Here is a 16,883-nt window from a genome sequence, read left to right on the forward strand (position 1 = left end):
CCAACTCCCTTTGGTCATAGCACCTGCTGACGGCCCCTGAGAAACCCTGGCGTGGTCTCAGAGAAGTGGTGAAGGTTTCATAAGATTTGTGATAGGGCAGCTGGACCTTGAGCTGGTCATAGGCCATCTCTGTGGGCAGTGCGTCCCTACACTCAAAACATGATTGTGCTCACCTCCCCATGTTGGGGCTGTTTCGTTCCCCCAAGTTAGTTCCCTGAACAGGGATTATAATTAATATCCTTTCTACCTCTAGGGATGAGTACTGGATCGGGAATAAGAAAACCTAGGCCTAACCTGACTTGTTCATTAATTTGCTGTGTGACCTTGGACAAATCAGTCAGCCTCTTTGTGCATCAGTCTCATTATGTCTAAAATAGAGCATGGACTTGATTTTTTTAATCCTATCATTTTACTTATTTCTTTATTAAAAAAATTTATTTATTCTGAAAGAGAGAGAGAGAGAGTGAAAGTGAGTACAGGGGAGGGACAGAGAAAGAGGGAGAGAGAGAATCCCAAGCAGGCTCTACACTTGGCACAGAGCCTGACACAGGATTCAATTTCACAACTGTGAGGTCAGGACCTAAGCCAAAATCAAGAGTAGGACACTTAACCAGCTGAGTCACCCAGGCACCCCTGGACTTGATCTTTGAGGCCCTTATAAATCTACTACCTATGATTCGCTGCCTCGTCTTCTCTCTAACCCACCTGTTATGCATAATTACATTACATGAGTGCACCACATGTTATTATTCTGTTGACGAACCTTCAGGCTGCTTCTTTTTTTGTTTTTTAAATGTTTATTTATTTATTTTGAGAGAGAGAGAGAAAGAAATCAGGGAAGGGGCAGAGAGAGTGAAGAGAGGGAATCCCAAGCAGGCTCTGTGCTATCAGTGCCGAGCCCAACACGGGGGTCTATCTCAGGAACCATGAGATATGACCTGAGCCGAAACCAAGAGTCAGATGCTTAACCAACTGACCACCCAGGCGTCCCACTTCAGGCTGCCTCTAATATTTCACATTCACAAACAAGGATGCTATAAACAATATTGTACATGTCTTCTTGTGCACATGTGTGATATTTTCTCAGGTATAGACTTGGGAATAGAATTGGTGGGTCAAAGGGCACGCACAACTTCAACTTTGCAAGTTATTGCCGAACAGCTCCCCAGAGAGGTTATAGCTATTTACTCCTCCCCTACTAGCAAAGCATGAGAAGTCCTGGTACTCCTCATCCTTGTCAACATCTGGTACTGGCAGTCTTGTTAAGTTGCGATTGTGATATACAGTTAAGTAAATGAAACACACATAAGTGGCCAGCTTCATGCATTTTTACTTTTGTTCAACCCATGTAACCTCTACCCAGACTATTTCAGGACCACTAAATGGCTCCTTCATGTGCCTTCCCAGTTGAGAGTCCTCAATCCCTCTGCCAAACTAACAACTATTTTTTTTTTTTAATTTTTAAGTTTATTTATTTACTTTGAGAGAGAGAGAGAAAGAGTGTGCTGGGGAGGGGCCAAGAGAGGGAGAGAGAGAGAGACAATCCTAAGCAGTCTCCACACTGCCAGTGTGGAACCTGATGCAGAGCCCGAACTCACGAACCACGAGATCATGACCTGAGCTGAAATCCAGAGTCGGACGCTTAACCGACTGAGCCACCCAGGCGCCCCAAGTAACAACTATTCTAATTTCTATAAACATAAATTAGTTTTGCCTGTTCTTGAACTTCATACAAGTGGACTTATACAGCACATGCTCTTTTTTACTTGGCTTCTTTCATTAAACTTAGTATCTGAGATTCATCCATGTTAAAAAAGAGAGAGAAATTTATTTTGAGGAATTGGCTCACATGATTATGGAGACTAAGAAGATCTCATGCTCTTCAACCTGGAGACCCAGGAAAGCTGAAGGTGTAATTCAGTTCAAGGGCAGAAGATCAATGTCCCAGCTCAACAAGAAGTCAGGAAGGGAACAAATCCTCCCTTCCTCTGCCTTTTGTTCTATTTAGGCCCTCAGTGGATTAGATGGTGCCCACCCACATTGGGGAGGACCATCTACCTTATTGAGTCTGCTGATTCAAATCCTAATCTCATCCAGAAAAACACAGAGGCACCCAGAAATAATGTTTAATTTGGACACCCTGTGGCTCAATCAAGTTGACATATAAAATTAACTATCACAAAGGGTGAGGGTGGCAGGTACTCTTTGCCAACCAGAGCAGCCTCAGGAGGGGGATCTGATGGTGGGTCTGCCCCTTCCTCTTTGACTCCTATGGCGCCTAGGAGAGGCTCTGCACTCAATAGAAGCTCAAGAAACTTGATAAAGTGACTAATTTCATGGGGGACATCCCCCAAATAATAATTCAAAATTGAGCATCTACATATGTGGGGCACAATAGAACACTTTTTTATCCATGACATCATCTTTCCCTCTTGAACTCTGTTAGGACTATGCTATTGTCCACTTTTACAAAGGTAGAAGCTGAGACCCACAGAGGCCCTACTAGGCTCTGCCTTAGATCCTGGACAAATGAAGTACAGTCGGTTGGGCAGTGGCTCCTCAAAAGATATACTCACATCCTAACTCCAGAACCTGTGATTGCGACCTTATTTGGGAAAAGGGCCTTTGCGGGTGCAATTCAGTTAAGGATCTCAAGGTGAGCTTAAATCCTAAATCCAATGACAAGCTCTCTCAGAAGAGAAGAGAAGAGAAGAGAAGAGAAGAGAAGAGAAGAGGGAAGAGACAGAGGGAGAAGAGGAGGCCACACAAAGATGGAGACAGAGATTGGAGGGATGTGGCCATAAACCAGTGAACTCCCAGAGCCAGCAGAAGCTGGAAGAGGCAAGAAAGGATTCTCCCCTAGAGCCTTTGGGGGAAATGTGGCCCTGCTGACACCTTGATTTGGGACTCTGGTCTCCATAATTCTGAGAGAATAAATTTCAGTTGTTTTAGGCCACCAGTCCATGATAAACTGGCAGAGCAGCGGCAGGAAAGGAACACATGAGGGGTGGTGGGGAAGACAAAGGAGAGGAAGGAGAGTCAGCCACCCCTGCTGAAGCTCATGGTTCCCAGTCTCCTGGCCGCTTTATGACCCAGTTTCCTCCCCTCTGCCCCCAGTTCATTTCACTGCAGCCTCAATGGTCTCCTCATTGATCCTGGGATATGCCAGGCACAGTTTCACCCAAGGTCCTGGTGCTTGCTGTTGCCTCTGCCTAAAATGTCTTCCCCAGGGGTGCCTGGGAGGCTCAGTCGGTTAAACGTCCAACTTCAGCTTAGGTCATGATCTTGTGGTTCACGAGTTCAGGCCCCGTGTCAGGCTCTGTGTTGACAGCTCTGAGCCTGGAGCCTGTTTTGGATTCTGTGTCTCCCTCTCTCTCTGCTCCTCCCACAATCATGCTCTGTCTCTCTCTGTCTCCCTCTCTCTCAAAAATAAATAAACATTGGGAATGCAAACTGGTACAGCCACTCTGGAAAACAGTACGGAGGTTCCTCAAAAAACTAAAAATAGAACTACCCTATGACCCAGCAATTGCACTACTAGGCATTTATCCATGGGATACAGGTGTGCTGTTTTGAAGGGACACAGGCACCCCCATGTTTATAGCAGCACTATCAACAATAGCCAAAGGATGGAAAGATCCCAAATGTCCATTGATAGATGAATGGATAAAGAAGATGTGGTATATCTATACAATGGAGTATTATTCGGCAATCAAAAAGCATGAAATCTTGCCATTTGCAACTATGTGGATGGAACTGGAGGGTATTATGCTAAGTGAAATGAGTCAGTCAGAGAAAGACAAAAATCAGATGACTTCACTCATATGAGGACTTTAAGAGACAAAACAGATGAACATAAGGGAAGGGAAACAAAAATAATATAAAAACAGGGAGGGGGGCAAAACAGAAGAGACTCATAAATATGGAGAACAAACTGAGGGTTGCTGGAGAGGGTGTGGGAGGGGGGATGGGCTAAATGGGTAAGGGGCACTGGGGAATCTACTCCTGAAATCATTGTTGCACTATATACTAACTAATTTGGATGTAAATTTTTAAATGGAACAATGGAATATTAGTCATAAAAAGAATGAAATCTTGTCATTTACAACAACATGGATGGATCCAGAGGGTATAAGGCTAAGCAAAATAAGAGAAAGACAAATACCATATGATTTCACTCATATGTGGAAAAAAAAAAAAAAAAAAAGCAAAGGGAAAAAAAAGAGACAAACCAAGAAACAGATTCTTAACTAAGAGAACTTTTTATATAGGTAACTCTGTTAGAGGGGAAATGGGTAGAGGAAAGGGTTAAATAGGTAATAAGGATAAAGGAGTGCACTTGTGATGTACAATGGGTAATTAAAATAAAAACTTAAAAATATATTTACTATCTTCTAGCAATTCTAAAAAAATTAAAAATAAAATTAAAAATAAACATTTTTAAAAATCTAGGGATAAGTAAATAAATAAGTAAATAAAATGTCCCCTAGACACTGAGTTTTCTGCTCGAGAGGCCTCCCTGACCTCCTTTCTAGAGTATCTCCCACCTCCCAAGTCACCCCATCCCTCTGATTTTTCTTCATGACACTTACCACCACTTGATGTGACATTTGTCCATGAAATATGTGTTTATGGATATAATACCCCCTCCAACTAGGACATGAGCTCCTCTAGGACAGGGCTTTGTTCATTGCTTGATCCCCAGCCTCTAGCATAGTTCCTGGCCCATAGTAGGCATTCAATAAATATTTGAATGAATGACTCGCACCTGCAGCACTTATACTAAAGTTGTAAAGATGCGCAGAGGACTAGCATGGACCCTGAATAAGGATGACACACAAATTTGTAAAATGTTCCATATTCTGAAAAAAAAAATTTAATGTTTACTTATTTTTGAGAGAGAGAGACAGAGTGTGAGCAAGGAGGGGCACAGAGAAAGAGGGAGACACATAATCTGAAGCAGCCTCCAGGCTCTAAGCTGTAAGCACAGAGCCTGACCCGGGGCTCGGGCTCACGGACCACAAGATCATGACCTGAGCCCAAGTCAGACACTTAACAGACCAAGCCACCCAGGTGCCCTGTGAAGTGTTTCATATTTTGTATGTTAACTAACTGGAATTAAAATAAAAACTTAAGGGGCGCCTGGATGGCTCAGTCGGTTAAGTATCGACTCTTGATTTCAGCTCAGGTCATGATCTCACGGTTGTGAGATCAGGTTCTACACTAAGTGTGGAGCCTGCTTAAGATTCATTCTCTCTCTCTCTCTCTCTCTCTCTCACCCCGCCCCTCCCCCCTCAAAAATAAAATAAAATAAAACAAAAACTTAACAAAGAATAAACTAGTTGACTAAAACAAATTTTTTGAATGAATTAACAAATTATCTACTAATAGCAATAGGGATGATGAGGAGGAGGGCCCAGATGTGGAGCTGTCCTCCAAGCTGAGGAGGCAACTGTGTGTGGGAAGCTGTTGGCCCTAATAGGGCCCCTGGCTCTCAGCCAAGTGTGATTATGAACCTCAGAAAAGCCTTTCTCTACGCCTCTCCACCTGGTGTGCCTTGTCTTTCCAGCTGGTCACAGTCCCCAAGGGTTCATTTGATTCAAACATTCCTGGGAAGGTCTGAAAGCGTTCTTTGTTTCTACATTTTCTCATTTTTTCCAAACATCACGCATGGACAGACACCTTTCAGCAAACACACACACTCATGCACATGTATACACACAATCTAACACATAGGCTTGGCCAAATCCCACATTCTTGTGGACTTTCATGGTTCCATCTAACACATCTGATACTAGTTGTGCACAGCTGTGGACACACACTCAGCCCCAGTCATTCTCTCTCCCGTCCCCCATACTCTCACACACAGCCACAGCCCTACATGTGTCCTCAGGTGCACAGACAGGACTCCGCCCAAGTTCCCATCTCAATAAGTACTCACACTGACACACACACACACACACACACACACACACACACACACACACACACACTCAGCTCCTCTGGGCATGTGCACATAGACCCACTTGTGCACACATCTTTGAACATACTTCCAGGCTTCCTCACACACACAAACAGGCGGTGGCCTGGCAGGGTGACTCACACTCATCAGAGCTTAGCATGATGATCTGTCCCAACAATAGCGAGAGCTACTGAGCACTGGCCATGTGCCAGTTACTCTGCACTTTGGGATCTTGTCTCATTCAATCCTCATAGCAATCACATGAAATAGGTGCTACTATTAGTCCCATTTGACAGATGAGGAAACTGAGACTTAGAGCCATAAGTGTACTGGGATTCTAACACAGGCATCTGACTCCAGAGCTATTTGGTGTGGAGGAGAATATTTTTCAAAAATGATCACATCAATATCTCCTATCCCTCCTGCTCTTCCAGAGCTTTGCCACTCCTCAGTCGGTTGAGCGTCCGACTTCAGCTCAGGTCATGATCTCACGGTTTGTGGGTTTGAGCCCTGCATCGGGCTCTGTGCTGACAGCTCAGAGCCCGTAGCCTGCTTCAGATTCTCTGTCTCCCTCTCTCCCTGCCCCTTCCCCACTCAAGCTGTCTCTCTCTTTCTCTCAAAAATAAAATAAACATTAAAAAAAAAAAAGAACCTTGCCACTCTCCAATCAAATGGTAGAGTCTATGGCCCTTTCTCTAGAACTTGGGTGGATCTTTGTGATTGCTTCAAATAACAGTATGGTGGAAGTGATGCCAATATAAATTCCAAGGCTAGATCAGAAAAGGTGATACAAACAAGACATGGAAACACCTGAGTGTCCATAGATGGATGAATGGATAAGGAAACAATATGCCACTTTCCCCCACATAATGGAATATTATTCAGCCATAAAAAGAAGGAAATCCTGCTGCTTGGGACAACATGGATAGACTTGAGGGCATTATAAGTGAAATAGGTCAGATAGAGAAAGGCAAATACTGCATGTCTTACTTGTATGTGGAATCTCAAAAAGCCAAACTCATAGAAAATGAGTAGAATGGTGGTTGCCAGGGGCTGGGGTTGGGGAAATGGGGAAATGTTGGTCAAAGGGTACAAACTTCCAGTTAGAAGATGAACTAAGTTCTGGGATCTAATGTACAAGATGGTGACTATAGTTATCAATACTGTATTGTATACTTGAAAGCTCTTAAGAGAGTAGGTCTTGGGGCGCCTGGGTGGCGCAGTCGGTTAAGCGTCCGACTTCAGCCAGGTCACGATCTCGCGGTCCATGAGTTCGAGCCCCGCGTCGGGCTCTGGGCTGATGGCTCAGAGCCTGGAGCCTGTTTCTGATTCTGTGTCTCCCTCTCTCTCTGCCCCTCCCCCGTTCATGCTCTGTCTCTCTCTGTCCCAAAAATAAAATAAAAAACGTTGAAAAAAAAAAATTAAAAAAAAAAAAAAAAGAGAGTAGGTCTTAAAGGTTCTCATCACCACCATTACCACTATAGCAAAAAAACTGATAATTACATGAGGTGAACAGTAACCATATAGTTAGTTAACTAACCTTATTATTGTGGTCATCATTTCATAATATATATGTATATCAAATCATCACATTGTATACTTTGCATATTTTTAAAGTTTATTTATTATTTAATTTTAGTAAGTAATCTCTACACCCAACATAGGGCTCAAACTCACAACTCTAAGATCTAGAGTCACATGCTCCTCCAAATGAGCCAGCCAGGCACACCCACATTATACTTTAAACTTAAACAATGTTCTATGTCAATTTTATCTACATAAATCTAGAAAAAAATGTTTCTAAAGAATAGTTGGGGCACCAGGGTGGCTCAATCAGTTAAGCATCCAACTCTTGATTTCAGCTCAGGTCATGGTCTCGCGGTTCCTGAGACTGAGCCCTGTGTTGGGCTCCACACGGGAAGCATAGAGCCTGCTTTGGATTCTCTCTCACCCTCTCTCTCTGTCCCTCCTCTGCTCGCTCACATGCTCTCTTCTCTCAAAATAAACTTAAAAAAAAAAAAAAGAATAGTTAAAAAAATAAAAGGTGACACAACTTTCACCTGTCTCTCTCTGGGGACATTTGCCCTTGGAATACAGCTACCATGCTAGGAGGAAGCCCAGGACACACGGAGAGGTCATGTGCAGGTTTCATCCTGACAGCCAGCATCAACTGACAGCCATGTGTGTGAGGAAGCTTTCAAAATGGCACCAGTCCAGCCACTGTCTAACTGCAACTACACAAGAGATCAAGAGCAAGAACTGCCCAGCTTAGTTCAAGCAACCCCTAAAACCAAAAGATAATAGTAAATGATCATTGTTTTATGCTACTAAGCAGGGTGATTGGTTACACAGCGATAGATAACGGGATGCCAGGGCAGAGAATTATCCACATTTAGCCTCACACCACCATAGGGAAGTGATGCCAAGCTCTTTGTCCTCCCCCTGGATCCTCCTCTTCTACCCCCAAGATCCAGGATCTCAGAGCACAGTCCTCATCATCTGATCCTCATACCACATGACCACTAGCACATCAAACTCCCTGTCTGTGTGAACTATTCAAGCCCCAGGCACTTGTTCACGGCTGACTCTGTGATGCTTCAGGTAAGCGCTCGTCCCCGTTTCCTTTTCTGTCAAATGTGTAACAATTCCAGGCCTGCCCACCTCAAAAGGATGCAACGAGGGGGCAACTGGGTGGCTCAGTCAGTTGAGCGTCTGACTTCAGCTCAGGTCATTATCTCACAGTTTGTGAGTTCAAGCCCCACGTTGGGGGCTTGAGTTCAAGCCCCCCATATCAGGTTCCACTGCTGTTAGTGCAGAGCCTGCTTCAGATCACCGTCCCTCTCTCTCTGCCCCTCCCCTTCTTGTACTCTCTCAGAAATAAATAAAACATAAAAAAGGAAAAAAAAAAAAAGAAAAAAACTACAAGGATCCATCCTGTAAGCTTGAGTTTATATATATATTTAAAGTTTATTTATTTATTTTGAGAGAGAGAGAGAGCACACACGTGTGCATGTGAGCAGGGGAGGGGCAGAGGGAGAGGGAGGGAGAGAATCCCAAGTAGGCTCCACACAGCACAGAGCCTAACACAGGGCTCACACCCACAAACCACAAGATCATGACCTGAGCTGAAACCAAGAATCAGATGCCCAACCAACTGAGCTATCCAGATGTCCCAGGGGTTATAAATTTTTTAAATAAATATTTTATTAAGTAATCTCTATATCCAATGTGGGAGTCAAACTCACAACCTTGAGATCAAGAGTTGCATGCTCTAGGGCCACCTGGGTGGCTCAATTGGTTGAGCATCTGACTCTTGATTTTGGCTCAGGTCATGATCTCATGGTTGTGAGTTGGAGCCCTGTGTAGGTATTTGAGCTTGGTATTCTCTTTCCCTGTCTCTCCCTCCCCTGCTTGTGCATGCTCTGTCTCTCTCAAAAATAAATAAATAAACATTAAAAAAAGAGAGAGGGTTGTATGCTCTACAGACTAAGCCAGCCAGGTGCTCCTAAGGAGTTATTATTAATGCTTACATTTTAGGATCCTGGTTGGCAACTAGAAGATAGGTAAATCATAACCAAGACAAGAATTCAGGAAGTCCTGAAATGTGGGGACATCTAGCATAGTGGCAAACAAGTCAGTGGTTACTATGCAAATAAGCATGTCAATCAATGCTCATTGGGATGATTCTGGACCATTGAGAAAAGTAAGTCAGAGATCAGATTAGCAGAACAACTGAAGAGGGCAGGAACGGAATGTATGTTGGCCTGGAGAACTTATACCCCATCTAAAGAGGGCAGTTAACATCTGGCTTGCCCACCCATTGCTGTACAACAACATACACTCAGTTGCCAGATCTGATCATTTTTTCAAGAGAACCTAGAAATGTGGATATTCATTTCAACTCCTCCAATTAAAAAAAATATTGGCAACTGGGGTGCTTGGGTGTCTCAGTTGGTTGAGCGTCCGCCTTAGGCTCAGGTCATGATCTCGCAGTTTGTGGGTTCAAGGCCTAAATCGTCTCCCTCTCTCTCTGCCCCTACCCACCCCCTCTCAAAAATAAAAATAAAAAAATTTTTTTAACTGGCAACTAATTCATACTTAATACTTTTTTGGGGGGCAACTAATTCAAAATATCAGAAACATCATCTACTAGGCAAATACCCCAAGGACTACCATTCCAGTCCAAAAACCTTAACCAGGTAGCTGGACCAGGCCTGAAGCTGGAGGCTGGGATGTGGAGAAACCCAAGATTTGGTGGCTGCCCTGGAGGAGTCAAGGCCTTCTGAACGTTCAGTCCTCTGTGAAGAATTTAGGGGCAATACAACACACTTTACAAAGCTGTCTGCCAAAAACAAAACGAAACAGCGTGGTCTCCAAGGGCACACTACTGGGAAGTTCTTGGGCAGAATGGCACAGTAGGTAAAGGAGGCACCAGTGTCCTTAGATGAGTTGAGAGGGTGATACTATGTTTTTGAACCTGTCATCATCCCCCTTAGTGCCAGAAGGAGAGAGAGGAAAGGTGTATATGTGTAAGAAGCAGAAATGACTGCAGCCAAAGCAGTAGAGCTGTGGGACCATGAGCCTCCACCTGAGAACGAGGTGTAGCTGGGTTCAGATCCTGATTCTGCAGCTTGTAAGCTGGGTTTTCCTGACCCTCAGTTTCCTTATCTATAGAATGCAGTTAATAATGATTTTTATCCCATAGGATCATTGAGGGGGTTAAACAGGATAATCTACATAGAGGGTTTGAAAGAGGTCATGATATTAGCTGCTATTTGCCCCCCACTCTTTTACTCTGCCATGACTTTGCAAATGTCCCCACATCAGGGCAGGTCTCTCCGCTTTCCCTGCCTGGCTATTTCTAGACCCAGGTGGGTGCCTCTTCCTCTGAGAAACCTCCACAGCCTCCAGGCTGTGCATCATCCCTTCCCTCCACTCTGCTCAGATGTGCCCTGGCATTGATGGTCTATGCGGCAGTTCTTGGTGAGTCTTTCTCCCCCAGGGCTAGGAAGTTCCTTGAGGGCAGGAGCCAGGTCTGAGTCATCTGTGTTCTCCAGTAGCCTGCCCTGAAGTGGGTAGCCAGCAATGTTTCCCGAATGAAGAAAAGGGAAGAGGAAGGACAGGGTTTTACAAACAGCTGACAGATCACTGGCTAAACCTTGGGTCCCAGGGCTCTGGCAGTTAAAGCACAGATCAATCCTTATCTAACATCTAATTGCATGTGTATCTGAATATATGTGAGCATGTGACATTGTGTGAATATGTGTGTGTCTCTGTGTGATGGTGGCGAAAGCGTATATGTGTGAATGAGTATGTGTGTGAGGGTTTATATGACTGCATTCATGTGTAGACACTCACATGTTCACTAAGTTGGAGCCCCAGGGGAAAGGGTCTTTGAACTGTTCCTCTTTGTGTCTTCCTAGCATCCAGCATCTGGCACTCTCCAGTGTGTGGCTGGATAGAAGGAAGAACAAGATGGGAAAACAGAAGAGCACAGCGTTTACCTGCAGGGGCCCAAGAGTCAGATGTCATCAGTACTTCCTAACTTTGGGCCAATTGACCACTATAAGCCTCAGTGGTTTTCATCTGTAAAATAGGTATCATTGCAGCATCTAACATAGAGTGGAGCATAGGAAGCACTTAAAAAATGTCAACTAGTATCATTATGGTGAATGTCACTATCAACAGAGTGGATGCTTCCATGGACTAAAAGCCCTCAGAACAAGTCAACAGGCAATGAACCATACCCATCACAATTCTGAGCCTTAGTTTCTTCTACAAGAGGGAGCAATAAACCCTATAGAAGATAGCAGGACTGCAGTAGGCAGAAGCCAAACCTAGGAGCGGGGTGCCCTCTCCTGGAAGTATGGAGTAAAGGTTGGCTACTCCAGATAGAGGCTGACCTCGGGCAGATGCTGTCAGGAATGCCAGCTAGCAGAGCCAGCAGAGGGGTAGCCAGGTTGGGAGGGGACTTTTGCAGCTGGCTAGCAGGAGCTGCCTTCCCCTTCTCACCCCCAGCCCCCACTTTGTCTGAACTCCTCCTCCCTCAGATCTCACTTTAGGACAGCTTTCCTGACCTTTGGCCAGACTGGGCCAGGCACCCCTGTTACAAGTTCTCAGAGCAAACTGTCCATTTTGCATTCCTCTGTGCAATTATTTAGACAATGTCTATCTCTCTAGGAGGGAAAGACTCAGCTTGACTCAGAAAGACTCCCTCTCTAGGAATGAAAGACTCAGAAATGAAAGGGAGTGGCAGCATCCCAGACCACTGGATTACTAGGACCCCTGGATGAGGCTCTCAGTAAACGCTGGAATGAAAGCATCATGGAAGCCCAGACTCTAGTGCACGAGAGTCAAGAAAACATTTTTTGATGCAAGAAAACATCAAGGGGGAAGGCTCCAGCTTCAGCTAGGGACATTAGAGACTGGGATTTGCAGAGCTCCTGATCCCCACCCCAAGGATAGCCAGGTCTGTGGGCTGAAGCCAAGAGACACCACATCTGAGAGCATTAATTCATTCCATAAATATTGAGTGCCTTCTGTGTGCCAGGCACTGAGCTAGACATTGGGAATACAGCACTGGGCAAAAACAAATATATTCCTGACCCTCCTGGAAATAGTGGGACAGTCAGACACATAACCAGAGGATTTCAACATAATGATATATAGTTGCACACACCCTTAATTTGAGTCTGAGGGCTCCTCCAAGGGGAGAAGCCTGTTTATGGGTGGGTGCAGCCAGCTCCTGGGACTCTCATAGGCCACCTCACCACCCCTGACACAGCATTGTAGCATGAGAATGATTGAGGTGGGGGGTGCTGGGGGAGCCCTATTCCCAGCTCTTCAAGAAATACCCCAGCTCTGCACTCAATGCCAAGCAGTGACGTCAATGCAGACCCAAGGGACATTTACAAATCTGAGAGGGCCTAAAAGGAGTTACGGAGGTGGGGAGATACCCAGATAGGGTGGAGCAGTGGGAGGGGTCTTCCCAGAACTGCATTATTCTGTCTCCTCCCGTCCCCACCAATGGGCATCTTCAGGATCTGGACCCCAAACCCCCCCCCCCCACCCCGTAGCCTCCAAATTAATTCAGAGTCTAAGTGCTGGACTCTGGAATGAGGGCAATTGAGAGGGCCCCTCAACCAATAGGCCGTCTCCTTCCCTCTCCACCACTCTCCGCCCTCCAAGCTGGAGATCTAAGTGTCTACAAAAGCAAACACTCAAAGGGCAGGTTCAAAGGGCAGGCAATGTGGCTGGCCACAGGGCCTGGCCTGTCTCTGCCTATTATTTAGGGTGCCCCGCAGCCTCCCCAGAGCCCTAGGCTGGCGCCTGGGCTGAGAGAAGGCCTGTCTGGCAATTATTTGCCCACTGTGGCCTTGAGTGGAATGGGCATCTGTGGGGGACCCTCCAGGCAGCGCTGTTAGTTGTTTGTATATTCAGCCTGATTTTTTTTTTTTTAACATATGTAGGCAAATACTTGTGGGTTTTTTTTTTCTCATTTAAACAAATAATGACATACTAGCACACTGTTCTGCATGTTGCCTTCTTTTGTCTTCACTTAACGTGTTATCCTGAAGATTGACCATTCTGTATCAATAGATAAACACCTCCCCCGCCCTTTTTTTAAGTATGCTTCACAACACAGTGTGGGGCTTGAACTCAAGACCCTGAGATCAAGACCCGAGCTGAGATCAACGGTCTGGCACTTAACCAACTGAGCCACCCAGATGCCCCCATACCTCCCTTTGAAAAAGCAGCGGCATCTCAGTAATCCACCATTTGGAACTGTCCATTATTTATTTAACAAGTCTGCTAAAGGTCATTTAGACTGTTTCTAATCTTTTGCTCTTACCGTGTGCTTACATCTTTGGGATAAATTTCTAAGAAGTGGAACTGTTTGGTCCAAAGGCAAGTGTGTTTATAATCTTGTTGCCCATGAAAGTTGGGCCAGTGTATCACAGTGAAAGCAACGTATGAAGGGCCTGCTTCCCCATAACCTCACCAAAAGATAACCAACAGTTAACACACTTTTTAATTCTTGTCATTCTGATAGTAAATGTAAAAAGAAAACTGATCACACCCTCCCCTCATAAACCATATGGGGAACCTAGTTTCCACCTCCAGGTGGCACTAATAAGGAATCACCCCACCTGATTTTTAAAAATATTTTTCCCCAACTATATAATGATGAGGGGGTCAGTCCATCAAGATGACAAAGCAGTCCTGAATCCAAACGCACAAAACAATAGAGCTGCAAAATATGCAAAACGAAACTGACAGAACTGAAAGGAGAAATAAAGAAATCCATAATTACAGTTGGGAGATTTTATTTTATGTTATTTTATTATTTAAAAAAATTTTTTAATGTTTATTTTTGAGAGAGAGACAGAGAGACAGAGCTTGAGCAGGGGATGGGCAGAGAGAGGGAGACACAGAATCTGAAGCAGGCTCCAGGCTCTGAGCTGTCAGCACAGAGCCGGATGCAGGGCTTGAACTTGTGAACTGCAAGACCACGACCTGAGCTAAAGTTGGACGCTTAACCAACTGAGCCACCCAGGCGCAGCAATTGGGAGATTTGAATATACCTCTTAACAATTGAAGGAACAAGTAGACAGAAAATCAGCAAGGACACAGAAGACCTCAGCAGCATCACCAACCACAATATCTACTTGACGCCTAAAGAATACTGCACCTAACAGTAGAACACACATTCATTTCCAGTGCCCAAAGAACACATACCATGATTGACTACATTCTCAGTCATAAAACAAATCTTAACAAATGTAAAATAACTGAAATCCTATAGAAGGTGCTCTGATCACGATGCAATCAAACTTAGAAATCAATAACAGAAAGATAATAGGAAGGTATCCAAACATTTACAAATTAAATAACAGGCTTGTAAATAGTCCTTATGTCAAAGAGGAAGTCTCAAGGTAAATTAAAAAACAAGTAAAAATAGAACTGAATGAAAATAAAAGTATAACATGTTAGAATTTGTGCTAACACACTGCTGAGAGGGAAATTTATAGCACTAAATGCATATACTAGAAAAGAAGAAAAGTCTCAAATCAATAATCTAAACTCCTACGTCAAGAACATAAAAGAAGAAGAGCAAAATAAATCCGAAGCAAGTAGAAGGAAGGAAATAATAAAGAGCAGAAATGAGTTGAAAACAGGAAATAGAGAAGTTCAATGAAACCAAGAGCCAGTTCTTTGAAAAGATTCATAAAATTGACAAACCTCTAGGAAGGCAGACAAAGAAAAAAGAGAGAAAAGACAGAAATTACCAATATCAGGAATGAAACAGCGATATCACTACAGACCATACAGACATCAAGAGCATAATAAGGGAATTCTACAAATAACACTATATATGTAAATTCAGCTTCAACAAGATGGCTCACTCCTCAAAAAACACAAACTACCACATTCATTCAATGTAGAATAGGTCATTTGAATAGCCCTATAGCTATTAAGAAAATTAAATTCATAATTTAAAAACTCTCAAGAAAGAACTTTCCAGGACTAGATGGTTTCATTGAAGAATTCTATCAAAGTTTTAAAGAAGAATTAAAATCAATTCTACCCAATCTCTTCCAGAAAATCAAAGACTAGGGAATACTTCCCAATTCATTTTATGCGGACTTCAAGCTGTATTATAAAGCTATAATCATCAAGACAGTATAGTACTGGCACAAGAACAGATACTCAGATAAATGGAACAGAATAGAGAACCTGTAAATGGACCCACAAACATATGGCCAACTAATCTTTGACAAAGCAGGAAAGAATATTCAGTGGAATAGACAGTCTCTTCAGCAAATGTTGCTGGGAAAACTGGACAGCGACATGCAGAAAAATGAACCTGGACCACTTTCTTACACCATATGCAAAAATAAACTCAAAAGGGATGAAAGACCTAAATATAAGACAGGAAGCCCAATTCACTTATGAAACTATATTATCCTGATGCCAAAATTAGACAAAGTCAGTACAAAGAAAAGTACAGTCCAATATCCTTCATGAATATAAATGCAAAATTCCTTTTTTCTTTTTGGCAAAATCTTAACAAACTATTAACAGATATAATTCAGCAATCATTGTAAAGAATTGTACACCATGATCAAGTTGGGCTTATTTCAAGGGTACAAAGCTGATTTGATATTTTTATACCAATCAATGTAATCTACCACATTAACAATCTAAAGAAGAAAAACCTCATGATATTAATTAATATCAGAAAAAGCACAAGACAGAACTCATCATCTGTTCAATTCAAAAAAAAAAAACAAAAAACAAAAAAACAGGGGCACCTGGGTGGCTTAGTTGGTTGAGCATCCATCTTAGGCTCAGGTCATGATCTCGTGGTTCGTGGGTTCAAGTCCCACATTGGGCTGTGTGCTGACAGCTCAGAGCCTGGAGCCTGCTTCTGATTCTGTGTCTCCCTCTCTATCTGCCGCTTCCCTTGCTCACACTCCGTCTGTCTGTATCTGTCTCAAAAAAAACAAAAACAAAAACAAAAAACAAAAAACAGAAATAGCAATACAGTGGAATGTTCTCAACCTGATAAAAATCATCTACAAAAAAACCTATGGCTAACATACTTAATGGGGAAAGACTGAAATGAATACTTTCTGCCTAAAATCAGGACCAAAACAAGGATGTCTGGTCTTACCATTTTTCTTCAACACAGTGCTGGAAGTTGTAGCAGTACAATAAGGCAAGAAAAGGAAATAAAAGGCACACAGACCAGAAAGAAATAATAAAACTGTCCCTATTTGCAGGTGACATGACTGGCTACACAGAAAATTCCAAAGAATCAACAACAACCACCAAAAAACCCCAAGTTTGTATAATATGTGAGTTCAGCAAGGATAATCTTGTATCCACAAGATATATAAGAAACACACAAAATCAA

At 43.4% G+C, this 16,883-nt stretch overlaps 1 long non-coding RNA gene and 1 other non-coding gene across 2 annotated transcripts in view; one reads left to right on the top strand and one right to left on the bottom strand.

The window, feature by feature from the left end:
- The window catches only part of LOC123579641, a 43,953-nt gene that overhangs the window by 14,088 nt on the left and 12,982 nt on the right, over positions 1-16,883 (bottom strand). The gene's annotated exons all lie outside the window — the stretch shown is intronic.
- On the top strand, positions 4,763-4,865 carry LOC123581749. Its single transcript, XR_006703985.1, has one exon. It is a non-coding gene; the product is annotated as a U6 spliceosomal RNA (small nuclear RNA).

This window comes from Leopardus geoffroyi, chromosome A3, assembly GCF_018350155.1.
Source record: "Leopardus geoffroyi isolate Oge1 chromosome A3, O.geoffroyi_Oge1_pat1.0, whole genome shotgun sequence".
NCBI classification, from domain to species: domain Eukaryota; kingdom Metazoa; phylum Chordata; class Mammalia; order Carnivora; family Felidae; genus Leopardus; species Leopardus geoffroyi.